Genomic DNA, 12,778 nt, shown 5'->3' with positions numbered 1-12,778 from the left:
GTATTAGGTTTAGGTTTATTAGCATTTGTAGGCCGCCCTTTTCCCTGAGGGGACTCAGGGCGGCTCACACAAAACCAGGAAAAGGGGGGATACAACATTAAGATAACAACATATAATAAAATAATAGACAACATACATTCATCATTCGGGCGGGGTAACGATCCTTATCCCCAGGCCTGACGGGCGAGCCAGTTCTTCAAGGCTATGCGGAAGGCTTGGACGGTGGAGAGGGTACGAATCTCCACGGGGAGCTCGTTCCAAAGGGTCGGGGCTACTGCTGAGAAGGCCCTCCTCCTTGTAGTTGCCAGCCGACACTGGCTGGCCGATGGGATGCGGAGGAGGCCTAGTCTATGGGATCTTATAGGTCGCAGGGAAGTAATTGGCAGAAGGCGGTCTCTCAAGTATCCAGATCCACTGCCATGTAGGGCTTTATGGGTGATTAATAGCACCTTGAAGCGCATCCGGAGATCGACAGGTAGCCAGCGCAGCTCGCGGAGGATAGGTGTTATGCGGGTGAATCGAGGTGCACCCGCAATCACTCGCGCGGCTGCGTTCTGCACTAGCTGAAGTCGCCGGATGCTCCTCAAGGGCAGCCCCATGTAGAGCACATTGCAGTATTCCAGCCTAGAGGTCACAAGGGCCCGAGTGACTGTTGTGAGAGCCTCCCGATTCAGGTAGGGTCGCAACTGGCGCACCAGGCGTACCTGGGCGAATGCCCCCCTGGTCACAGCCGTTAAATGATGGTCGAATGACAGCTGTGGATCCAGGAGGACTCCCAAGTTGCGAACCCTCTCTGAGGGGTGTAAAATTTGACCCCCCAGCCTGAGTGTTGGAATATTGGCCAAATCTTTGGGAGGAAAACACAACAGCCACTCGGTCTTTTCTGGGTTGAGCACAAGCTTGTTAACCCTCATCCAGTCCATGACGGCCTCAAGGCCCCGGCTCATCACATCAACCGCTTCATTGATTTGGCACGGGGCGGACAGATACAATTGAGTATCGTCCGCATATTGATGGTATCTAATCCCGTGCCTGCGGATGATCTCTCCCAGCGGTTTCATGTAGATGTTAAATAGTAGGGGGGATAAGACCGAGCCCTGCGGCACCCCATAATTTAGGGGCCTAGGGGACGATCTCTGCCCCCCCACTAACACCGACTGCGACCTGTCCGAGAGGTAGGAGGAGAACCACCGTAGCACGGTGCCTCCCACTCCCACCCCCCGCAGTCGTCGCAGAAGGATACCATGGTCGATGGTATCGAAAGCCGCTGAGAGGTCAAGGAGGACCAGGATGGAGGAGTGTCCTTCATCTCTGGCTCTCCAAAGATCATCCATCAATGCGACCAAAGCGGTTTCTGTGCTGTAACCGGGTCTGAAGCCTGACTGGAAGGGGTCTAGATAGTTTGCTTCCTCCAAGGACCGTTGGAGCTGGAAGGCCACCACCTTCTCAACAACCTTCCCCAAGAAGGGAAGGTTGGAGACCGGACGATAGCTGTTAAGAACAGCTGGATCCAAGGATGGTTTCTTCAGGAGGGGTCTCACCACCGCCGCTTTCAGTGCGGTGGGGAAGTTCCCCTCCCGAAGGGAGGCGGTTACAACCGCCTGGATCCAGCCTCGTGTCACCTCACTGCAGTTAGTAACCAGCCATGAGGGACACGGATCCAGAACCGTGATAGGACCAGTGATAGGTTTCAAATCCCGTTCCAACCAGTATGTCCTCATGGATGCACGCAGTGTGCATGCACACAGTGCGCATATGCGTCTTAGCACCTTCATGATGCTCCAGCTGCTCCGCAAAGTGTTGTGCAGGTGCTGTACTCGCCATGTGCGTGTGCGGAAGCACAGAAGCCTTAAAACAGGTAAGGAGCTCAGGTGGGCCCACCAGAGCACTGTACCGGAACGGTATCCGGTGCTCTGGGCTGGCTCCATTACGCCCATACCGGGGTGTACCACCTGCAACCCACCACTGCTTGGGACCCAAATATCTGCAAGCATCTAAAGGTTTTCAGACCTCTCACTCAGGAAGAATTGACAAAACACAAAGAATGGGAAGTAAACGCGGATGCCCAAAAATCAGCTGTTGTGATAACCATTAGGTTTGTACCATTGATCTGAAGATGTTTTTAGAAACTGCACTCTACATGGTATTGGGATTTACCTGACATTATGGATAAAGAAGATAGTGCTCTGATAATCCAAAGCCTTTACCTTGCCTTGTTCCTATTTCTCGCCATCAGTAAACTTGACAGTCTCCCAGCCAGCCAAAACACTGAGGCTGGAGACAGGCTTCTATTTAAAAATCTGAGTATAATTTTTTACGATTCCAGTGAAGCCAGAGATTAATTTGGAATGTTTCCCAGAAGTCAAAACCACAACTCATACAAATAAAACATAGCCTTGGTTTCCTTGTTAAAGGCAGGGAAGGTAGCTCAAAGGTGTTTTTTCAAAAGACAACTGGACTGTTTTATTTCCTTTACTGATGAAATGTCTTTGTATATTAGTAGCTCTGGTTAATAGTTATGTTGTTGGCTTAACTTCTGAGCTTGGCGATTTGGTTGCAAACATTTCGTCCCCATTCAAGGAGACATCTTCAGTGCACTTTGGATTGTGCTTGTATGGGGGAAGCCCTGGCCTTTAAATACCTTTCTGATGTAAATGTGTTTTTATTTTCCATTTTCATTTTCGTACAGTCACATATATACTGTGCATAACCGGGGCCATATAACATTAAACAATAAACCCAGCCATTCCTCTTATCAGCAGTACCCCCAAAAATAAAAACCCAATGTACCTCTTCGACCCTCCATACACCCTTTCTTTCGCCCCCCTCCAACTTTCCATCTTCCCTCCATCATTCTCCTCTACCCTACTTCCCCTCCCCCTCTACCACTCCTCTCTCCTGATACACACCCTCCCTTCCTTCTCCCCCTTCCTCCAGTCCTCTCTCCCACCCTCTCTACCCCTCTTTCTTCTATCCCTCTACTCCTCCCTTCGGTGTATTTCTACAATCTATTAATATATTCAGCTTGTCCTATTTTTACAGTGGAATTAAAGAGCAACAGTATACAAGTGCAGTCACGTTACCTTAAAATCTAACACATACTATGTATCCCCCCTTTCCCCCCCAACACCCCACCTCCCTTCCCCCCCCGACTTCCCAAAGCCCGTAAACGGTATAGATTTTTACAAACACAGTCTAAAATATATTAAGACAAAGGAAATAAAAAAAGAAGTTAATAACATCTCTGCATCTCTGTATAATTTTTTACGATACCATGTTGGCTGTTGTTGGCTTAACTTCTAAGCTTGGCGATTTGGTTGCAAACATTTCGTCCCCATTCAAGGCGACATCTTCAGTGCACTTTGGATTGTGCTTGTCTGGGGGAAGCCCTGGCCTTTAAATACCTTTCTGAGTCCTGGTCTGATTTCAGGCTGTGTGATTGGCTGTCATAGTCCTTGGTTTTAAGTACCATCTGTGTGATGTCATTAGTGCTAGTAGTGTTCAGATTTTTTCTGATGTTGTCATGGTCTGGTTTCCAGTTGATTTGATCAGCTGGGCTGCGTGCAATGACAATAAACTAAACTAAATTTTATCTCCTTGACTTCACTTGGGTTACAACTATAGTCCCGGTTTGATCGAATTTGGGTCCTTTTGAGTCTTTGTGGACAGCCATGAGGAATAGAAGGTCATCATGTCTCTTGATGGCCAGGAGGTGTTTGTGTAGTTTGGTTGATAGTTTTCTTTCCTTTTTCTTTCCCTTTTCTTTCCTTTTTCTTTCCTCTTTCTTTTTCTTTCTTTCTTTCTTTCTTTCTTTCTTTCTTTCTTTCTTTCTTTCTTTCCTTTTCTTTGACTAACTAGTTCTTCTCACAGTTCTTCTATCCCTCATGTCCATCCATGAAAATTCAACAAGGTTCTTCCCTTGTTTTATCCTATAACATTAAATTCGATCTAGGGAAGTAGATTTGATCTAGGAATCAGAAACAATGATTGTTCCAAGATTCTCCAATAAGCTTCATTTTAATTAAAGTCAAAAGTCCCCAGCAGAATCAAACTAACATGACTACTTGGGTCTTTTCAGACTTTGGGCTGTTGTGAACTTAACGTGATGTCTTCCAAATTTGGTATGTTGCTTTGAGAATTATAGTCAATTTTAGACCTATGAATACTCCCAGCCCCAAATAAATGCTTTGTTTTATCCATGGAGAGCAACCCATAATCATGTGTCATTTCAAGGGCAATACAGTCTAAGAAGCCCATTCTTAGAGATCGCCATGTATAACATATAAAATTTGGGGCATGATAAAGCCTACAAAAGCATCAGGAATTCAGTTTCGGCGCTTTTCCCAAATCCTCCAACCCATTGGACAACCTGGTGGACAACCATTTAAATATGAGCCAGCAGTGTGTAGCAGCTGCCAAAATAAGCCAACACAGTTCTAGGCTGCACAAACAGAGGAATAGAATCAAGATCATGTAAAGTGTTAATACCACTTTATAATGCCTTGGTAAGGCCACTCTTGGAATACTGCATTCAGTTTTGGTCACCAAGATGTAAAAAAGACGTTGAGACTCTAGAAAGAGTGCAGAGAAGAGCAACAAGGAGACTGGGGGCTAAAACACATGAAGACCGGTTGCTGGAATTGAGTATATCCAGTTTAATGAAAAGAAGAATTCAGGGAGGCATGATAGCAGTGTTCCAATATCTCAGGGGCTGCCACAAAGAAAAGGGAGTCAAACTATTCTCCAGGGCACCTGAGTGTAGAACAAGAAGCAATGGGTGGAAACTAATCAAGGAGAGAAGCAACTTAGAACTAAGGAGAAACTTCCTGATAGTTAGAACAATTAATCAGTGGAACAACTTGCTTCCAGAAGTTGTCAATGCTGCAACACTGGAAGTCTTTAAGAAGATGTTGGATATCCATTTGTCTGAAGTGGTGTAGGGTTTCCTGCCTAGGCAGGAGGTTGGACTAGAAGACCTCCAAGGTCCCTTCCAACTCTGTTATTCTAGTCTATTAAAATGTTGGCTTGAGGATATCTTGCTAGTGCGAAGTCTGCAAAGAACGGGACAGTTTATACATATCCCGCTGTATCCAAGAAGCAGAGGGGGAGACACGCTCCGTGTTAAATCCATTTCATCGGAACCACGTATTCCTAATCCATTTGTTTACAACTCAAAATTTGGCAACTTTAAGACTTGTGGACTTCGACTCCCAGAATTCTCCAGCCAGCTATGTTGAAGTTCACAAGTCTTAAAGTTCAAACTGAAGACCTCTGACTTAAAACTTTGTGGCAGAAGAAAGCCTCGGTTTGAAAAGCCGCGCTCGCTCCCCCGGCCTCGGGTTGCTCAAGACTCAGCATTTGGGAAGAAAAAACCGAATCTGCCGGCTGGTTCTCTCTCCTGTGCTCCTCTTTGCTGGTTAACCTTCTCTTTTTTCCCCTCTTTTATTCTGCTGATTAAAAACTAAAACCAAAAATAAAGCAAGAGAGTTTTAAAATTTTAGAGAAAGTATTTCGGAAATGAGAGATAACAGACTTAAGTTCCATTGTTAGTGGTTGTTTTAGCAAGTCTGCTATATATCACTTTACCAAGCTCGTCCATCGGTTCTCCAGTGGCGCGCCGTGATCGTATAGTGGTTAGTACTCTGCGTTGTGGCCGCAGCAACCTCGGTTCGAATCCGAGTCACGGCAGTTCCTTCTTTAATTTTTCTCGGCCTTCTAAATTAATGCCCCATTTAATAAATAGGATAGAATAATGTTAAAGCTAACTTCGAACTTTTCTGTAATGATTCCTTCTTCGGTGGAACAAAACGTGAGTTTTTTCCCCCCACTGTTAAATAGGCAGGATAGGGGATTCAAAATGCTGTACATTATGAACCTGATACAGAGGGCTATTTGAAATCTCTGCAAAAACCTACTGGACAGCAAACTGAATAACGTGAGAAAATGGGGAAAAAATGTTTTTTTCCTGCCAAGAAACAGAAAAGGTTTGGCCCGTACGGGGATCGAACCCGCGACCTTGGCGTTATTAGCACCACGCTCTAACCAACTGAGCTAACCGGCCCGATGCGATACTAGGTTGTAAGTTTTCTCTCGTTCAGAAAATCAATTCTAAAATGAGATCGTTTTAAATGTTTCCAGATTACTATTTAACACAGCTATTTTTCATTAGGAAGGCAAACGTTTTACTTAAATATGTTCAGGAGCTTCTCCAAACTAGAATTCATAGAAATATTTTCACTGTGAAGGAAAACTAAAAGTTTTTAATTCAAGCAGTTTTTTAAATTAATTATTTGATTAATTATACCAATGCACACACAATTGTCACAATATATCTTCAACCCTGTAATCAAACTGAGTTTAAATGCTTCATTCTTTTTTGGATCTTTGGTGTGAAAGGTACAGCTCTTTTAGTAATCCAAGTTCATTTTCTGCAAGCAGTATAATTTAGTCTGTGGGTCTCACGATTTCTTAGATTTTAAGCAATTGTTCCTGGCCACTGAGTAGAGTTTACAGTCTGTAAAGATATCAACAGCTGAAACACTACATATATCTATATATCTATATATCTATATATCTATATATCTATATATCTATATATCTATATATCTATATATCTATATATCTATATATCTATATATCTATATATCTATATATCTATATATCTATATATCTATATATCTATATATCTATATATCTAGATAGATTAGATAGATAGATAGATAGATAGATAGATAGATAGATAGATAGATAGATGATAGATAGATAGATAGATAGATAGATAGATAGATAGATAGATAGATAGATAATATTGCTGCGAAGAGAGAGCTGCACAAGATGGACTTTGTAGTATTGTACTTCCTAATTGAGTTATTTTATAGTTTGATTATTGTTTCCTCTCTTTTAAGTGATCAAATCATTGCAGACTGGAATGTATCCTATTGCAGTATAGACTGATTCATAGCTTCTAACATTGCTAAACTGAAAAGATAAAAACATGTTTTTTCTCCAGGTCAGGAGAGGATTATGGAGTTTGTCTTTTGATGAGACAAAATTTGTTAGAACTAATTGGTACATTTGTCTCTCTTGAACTCCAAACAATCTTTTGACCTTTTCCCCTCATTAACATCTTAAATGTTACATTTGTGCTTTCCTCAGACCTCATTGTGGGCTCCATCCCACTCTGGGTTCCCCAGGCCCATTGGTTTGAGGACATTACGGAAGAGTTGACATGGGGGCCAGTATAAGTTCTGCAAGGATGATATTTCAAAAGAAGGGAGTCACCACAAAGAAAAAAAAACATGTTCATGCTCTTTCACAATTTCATGTTTGAACTGGAAGCTGAAAAGAAAATCCATATTGTAGAATGGTGTTTAGAGTACAGACCTCAAATATGCGAGAGGATTAGTTGAGAGTTTATTCTTCAAAGCATAGTTTAGGTAATCTGGTTTAGGCGATCTTCATAGGCTCTTCAGCCAATAGTTAAATATTTTAATTGCCAGAATAATTTTGTCTGGATTTTGGAGATGTTCCCAGTTCTGCCCTAACTTGCAGAAGCTGAAATACAGAGTTTCTGTTTATACTGAAATATCTTTCCATTTCTGACCATAATTTTATTAACCATGAATTGCTGGCTGAGTCTGCAGCAAGTCCAGTGCAATATACAAACTGTGTAGGCCAAACAAAATGAACTAGGTGTGCCTTATGAATTCTGATTGGTGATAAAGACAATATAAAATATGACAGATATTCTATTATATATGTGTGCATCAGTGGTGGGTTGCTCTCAGTTCAGCTCAGTTCAGCCAAACTTGTAGTAGGGGCGGCGGGAGGCATGCGCAGAAGTGTTGTGCGCGCATGCGAACATGCATGGGAACACACCCGAACCGATATTTGCAACCCACCATTGATGTGTTATGCCACTCTAATGGATTTGATAAACCTGTTCGAAAAAGTTAACTAGTTAACTATTAACTATTATAAGTTAACTATTATAAGTCACAATTGAGGCCAATACAGTAGTTAAAACATCCCTTTTTTAAATCATGAAATCCTAGAATTCCCTAGGACAGATTTTAAGGATTGAGAAACTCTGCTGTAGGGGCTGGAAAGGGCAACCGGATAGAACTGAGGGCAGGATATTAGGACAACAGCTGTCTCTGTGTTGCAGCAGATTGTGGTTTGTAATCTACTTACAAAAGAGCAGGACTTGAGACCACGAAAGTGAGAGAAACAGGTTTATTGGATGCCTCGAGTTCAGCGTGTTCACACACCAACATCTGAACTGAACTGAGCTCTGCCCAGGATCCTACTTTTATGCCGTGTTCCACACAGTACATTCTCAAGGCGTTTCCATACACGAGACAAGCATGACATTTCAAAAGGGGAAGTTCACTTGGACTGTTACAGCAAAGTACATAGGAGAAATATAAAAAAGAGAAGTTCCTATTTCATCTTAAGCTGTCAGCAGCTTTTACCTCTGTTCTATCTCTCACTTCCTGTGCCCCCACTTTACAGGGTCTTGCCACACTGTTCAGCCCTATTTGTAATACTTATGAGGAAGTTGGGGAGAAGGTTCACTCCAGCTAAAAGTCAACTTTGGGACTCCAGGGCACTAGAATAAAAGCCAAACTAAAATGAATTTATAAGGTCCATTCTATTTAGACCACCTAACCTGGCCAGCAACTCGTGGGTGCATGCTGCATCATCTGAAGTAAAATTAGTTAAAACATTGCAAAAAGATAGTTTTTACTGTATGTTTGTTTTTTAGTCTAGTTTTGCGGTCGGTTGTTCCTGTTCTCCTTATGAGCAACTTGGAGCTTCTTTCTAGAAGTCTTACCTCAAAATTAGGTGTAAAGTGGCAGTATCTGAACTTACTATCTGTGCTTTGAACAATATTGTATTTTTTCTTTCCTTTGGCACTCCTTAAAGCCAAAAACAACTGTAAAAGGAGTTTTACATTGTATGTTGCTTAACAAGGGTAATGCCGCCAACATTGTTATATCTGCAGAGAAGTCTAGAGTGCGTTAGCATGATTCAGTGTACTTAAAGAAAACACAAGAATTTAGCAAAATCAGTTCCTAATCTTTTTTGTTTAATATATGACAAAATGATAAGAAAAAAGCAGTGCTCTGGTTTTTTTTTAAACTGACAACTGTAAAGACAAAGTCTGTTTGAAATCAGTTCGTGATAGTATTGTGGTTGGGTTTATCTGACCAAAATATGAGGAAAAAAGATAGACTTGCCCCTCGAGGCTACAAGATAGGTTTTTCCGAAATAATTTATTCACCTATTATTTTAAAAAAAGATTAAAATGATTTTATTCTTTGGAGAGTCCTCTGGAAAAATTGGTGGTCAAGTTTGGGCGCCGTGGCTTAGCTGGTTAAAGCGCCTGTCTAGTAAACAGGAGATCCTGGGTTCGAATCCCAGCGGTGCCTATAATGTATCTCTCAGGGTTCTGAAATAAGGCTTTAGTTTTGAACTCCTGGACTGTATCTATTGTCGTACGCATTCTGCGTCACATAGAACATGCTTTTGCACTTTAGGGCAAAGTATTTTTGTTCAGAAAGAATGAGTTGAAGCCCAATAAAAGAATCAGGTGAAAAATCCAAAAAACAATCTGAGGCAAAGCCGAATATTCATATTTGACCCACTCACTGCAATGTATTTAATTTCTCCCATTTGTTGGATTTTCATCAGATTGTTTAAATTGCCAGTCAGTTTATTAATATAATCCCGAAAAACGAAAACCTATTTGCAGCGTTTTTAAAAATTAAATAGAATCAAACTAAACATCTCATCTTTTGGCTGTTGTCCCTTTTCCTAGTTTGGGTTCTTCTCACGCCTCCCTAGTCGTAGCATTTGGTGTACTTCAGATCGTCTGAAGAAGCACCTGAGCTTCTGCAGAATAAGATTCTTTTCAAGAAATTTTGAGCAACCACAAGGTGGAAGGGAATAGAGCCTAGCCTAGAAGCCAGAACAGCCAGCAAGTTTTCCAGCAAACGCATTCACAAGAACTCCTTTGCAAAATAAATAAATAAATAAATCTTGGGGCTCGTGCACGTTGCCCTACGAAAGATTTGTCGGGTTTTCAGCCCTCCTGATCTTGGCTCTGAATTCTGCCTCCTTTACTCAACGAAGCGATACCAAACCGGCGCGAGGGGGCCTCAGTTCTCTACATCAAGCCGTCGTATCTCCTGCGTATCTTGGGATATAGAGGGAATGCTTGTTTCATGTTTGTATATTCTAAAGAGCAACCTAGGATATGCTTTAAATTAAACGACCGCGTTCCAATTTGCAAAACAGCGGGCTTTTTGCAAGAAGTCTATGCATTAACACGAAAGGAAACAAAAGGAGATTTTGTCAGAAGTGGGATTCGAACCCACGCCTCCAGGGGAGACTGCGACCTGAACGCAGCGCCTTAGACCGCTCGGCCATCCTGACATTCATGTAGAGGTTTCCTAAACTATTATTAGTAATGAATTACAACAGATGAGACATTCACATTTGAAATTCTAAAAGGCTGTTTTAGATTCATAATTTTACAGTCCTGTTTAATTCAAAATATTTTAGATTTTAGTCAAGGGATTTCTCTGATGTTTCCATTGCTGAATAGATTACCATGCACAACATTTTCTCACGTTTCAAACTGAATATATGGGAATTAAGTTTGCTAATGTTCCTATGGCCATTACCTTTAGATAAGTAAAGTTACATATAGTATCTCAGTATCAAACAGGTTACCAGTGGTTGTTTCTGTATCAGCCTCAAATTCGTAATTTAAAACAGATGCAAAAGTTCCTGGATATCAATGTTTCTTTTTTTAAAAATTATCTCAGGACTCTTTCCATTTTTAAAAATTATGACAAACCAATATGTTTGTATGGATTATATTTATCATATGAAAAATTAAAATTGATGCATTAACTGCACTTTCACTTCTCACAATTGTTTGATTGAGTGTTAATATTGTAATACTTTTCAACATTGGCTAGCCAATAATTTGGATTTTATGGACTCTAGAGCCTTGGGAAATCCGACTGGTCCTAGGACCACACTTTAAGATTAAACACTGCTCTATATTTTAACTATTTTAACTATTTTGAACTGTATTTAGAATGTAGCAAACTCAATTTTTTAAAGTGACGCATTTCAGAATTTATCCAACTTGTGTAATGTACCCAATTACAACATGAAGTAAGCTTTAATTTTGTTTTTTCACCAGGACACAGCATTAAGAAAGGTAGCTGAATCATACATAGTGAAAGAGCAAATTTAAAGGACCACACAAAAGCTGATATTAAGAAAAGCTCTTAATATTAGCTTTTTAGATTACTGGCTATTGGTTTCTTGGATTATTCAGTAAATGTCAAAATTACTGCACTGGACTTCTTTTGTCAAGTATTGATAATCCACACATTGGACAGCTATTCTGCATTCCCTCAGCTGATTTTTCTGTGGATGTCTGACAAAACGGGGCGAAACTGGAGTTGTCATAGGAATGTATATAACAACTTCTACAGTAGATCTATCATTAACTAGTACAATTGAATGAAAAAACACTGTTAAATTGTTAAATCTTATCAACATCAGGATGACCAGTTCTCATCTGAACATTGAAAAAATGCCCATCTTTCTGCATTTCTATCTACAATTGCTTATTTATTTATGGAATTTATAAACAATCTGAAGACTAAGAACCATAAGAGCTATAGCAAAAGCCAAAAAAAAACTCCCCAGTAAAATGAAAGTACCATTATATAATAAATCCTATTGCATTAAAATCACAAGGATAGCTCAATTTCTGGTGCAGTAGCTTTACGTATGTTGTAGCATATGAATAGATGTTACCAGAAAATTGGCATATTGTGGGGGCCCAGGTGGGGAACAAGTCTTCTGCTGAACCCAGGTGAGGCAGAATGGCTGTGAGTAGTGGGCTCCTCTGTATCCAGGGGTTTATCATCTTTGTCATGGATGGGCTCGCAGACTCAGGTAGACCAGGTGCATAATCTGGCAGTCCTCTTGGAATCATGACTCCTGCTCAAGGAGCAGGCAGTAGTTGAGGCAAAGAGGACTTTTGCCAACCTGCGTGGTATGCCAGATAGGCCTCTTCCTGGATCAGGAAACCTGTCAGTCACTTATGTCCTGGCCATCTCCATCTGACCATTGCAATGCGCTTTACATGGGGCTACCCTGAAAAATATCTGAAGTATCAATTGGTGCAGAATGTGGTTGCAAAGCAATCTTGGGTACCCCAAGAATGAAACGTAACATCTTTGCTGCATGAGCTGCTTTGGGTGCTGGTTTGTTTCTGGTTCCAGTTCAAAGTGTGAGTTATTATCTTTAAAGCTAACATGACATAGGTAAAGGTTCCCCTTGCTAGTCGTTCCCAACTCTTGGGGGGTGTGTGCTCATCTCTGTTTCAAAGCCGAAGAGCCAGCGCTGTCCGAAGACGTCTCCGTGGTCATGTGGCCGGCATTACAAAAAGCCGAAGGCGCATGGAATGCTGTTACCTTCCCACCAAAGGTGGTTCCTATTTTTCTACTTGCATTTTTACATGCTTCCGAACTGCTAGCAGAAGCTGGGACAAGTAACAGGAGCTCCCGCAGTTACGTGGCACTAGGGATTCAAACCACTGAACTGCTAACCTTTCTGATCGACAAGCTCAGCATCTTAGCCGCTTATCCCTGTCGCATCAGTCCTTCCTATTGGGAAGGTGGCAGGGAAGATGTTACAGACCTCATCAGCTAAAGAATTTGGTAGGATATGAAGAGAGCTTTCT

The 12,778-nt window shown here is 41.4% G+C and overlaps 4 non-coding genes across 4 annotated transcripts; 2 read left to right on the top strand and 2 right to left on the bottom strand.

The window, feature by feature from the left end:
• The first annotated feature begins 5,616 nt into the window (after window positions 1–5,616).
• Window positions 5,617–5,688, top strand: TRNAH-GUG (transfer RNA histidin (anticodon GUG)). Its single transcript has one exon. It is a non-coding gene; the product is annotated as a tRNA-His (tRNA).
• A 299-nt stretch (window positions 5,689–5,987) lies between these two features.
• On the bottom strand, window positions 5,988–6,061 carry TRNAI-AAU (transfer RNA isoleucine (anticodon AAU)). The gene has a single exon. It is a non-coding gene; the product is annotated as a tRNA-Ile (tRNA).
• Window positions 6,062–9,360: 3,299 nt separating this feature from the next.
• Window positions 9,361–9,434, top strand: TRNAT-AGU (transfer RNA threonine (anticodon AGU)). Its single transcript has one exon. It is a non-coding gene; the product is annotated as a tRNA-Thr (tRNA).
• A 923-nt stretch (window positions 9,435–10,357) lies between these two features.
• TRNAL-CAG (transfer RNA leucine (anticodon CAG)) lies at window positions 10,358–10,440 on the bottom strand. Its single transcript has one exon. It is a non-coding gene; the product is annotated as a tRNA-Leu (tRNA).
• Window positions 10,441–12,778: the final 2,338 nt, after the last annotated feature.

The sequence above is a fragment of the Thamnophis sirtalis genome, unplaced genomic scaffold, assembly GCF_051295495.1.
Source record: "Thamnophis sirtalis isolate CommonGarterSnake01/CBP01778 unplaced genomic scaffold, rThaSir2_p1.2 scaffold_8, whole genome shotgun sequence".
In the NCBI taxonomy this organism is placed as follows: domain Eukaryota; kingdom Metazoa; phylum Chordata; class Lepidosauria; order Squamata; family Natricidae; genus Thamnophis; species Thamnophis sirtalis.
Note: the sequence above shows the minus strand (reverse complement) of the source record. Positions and strands in the feature narration are given on the sequence as shown.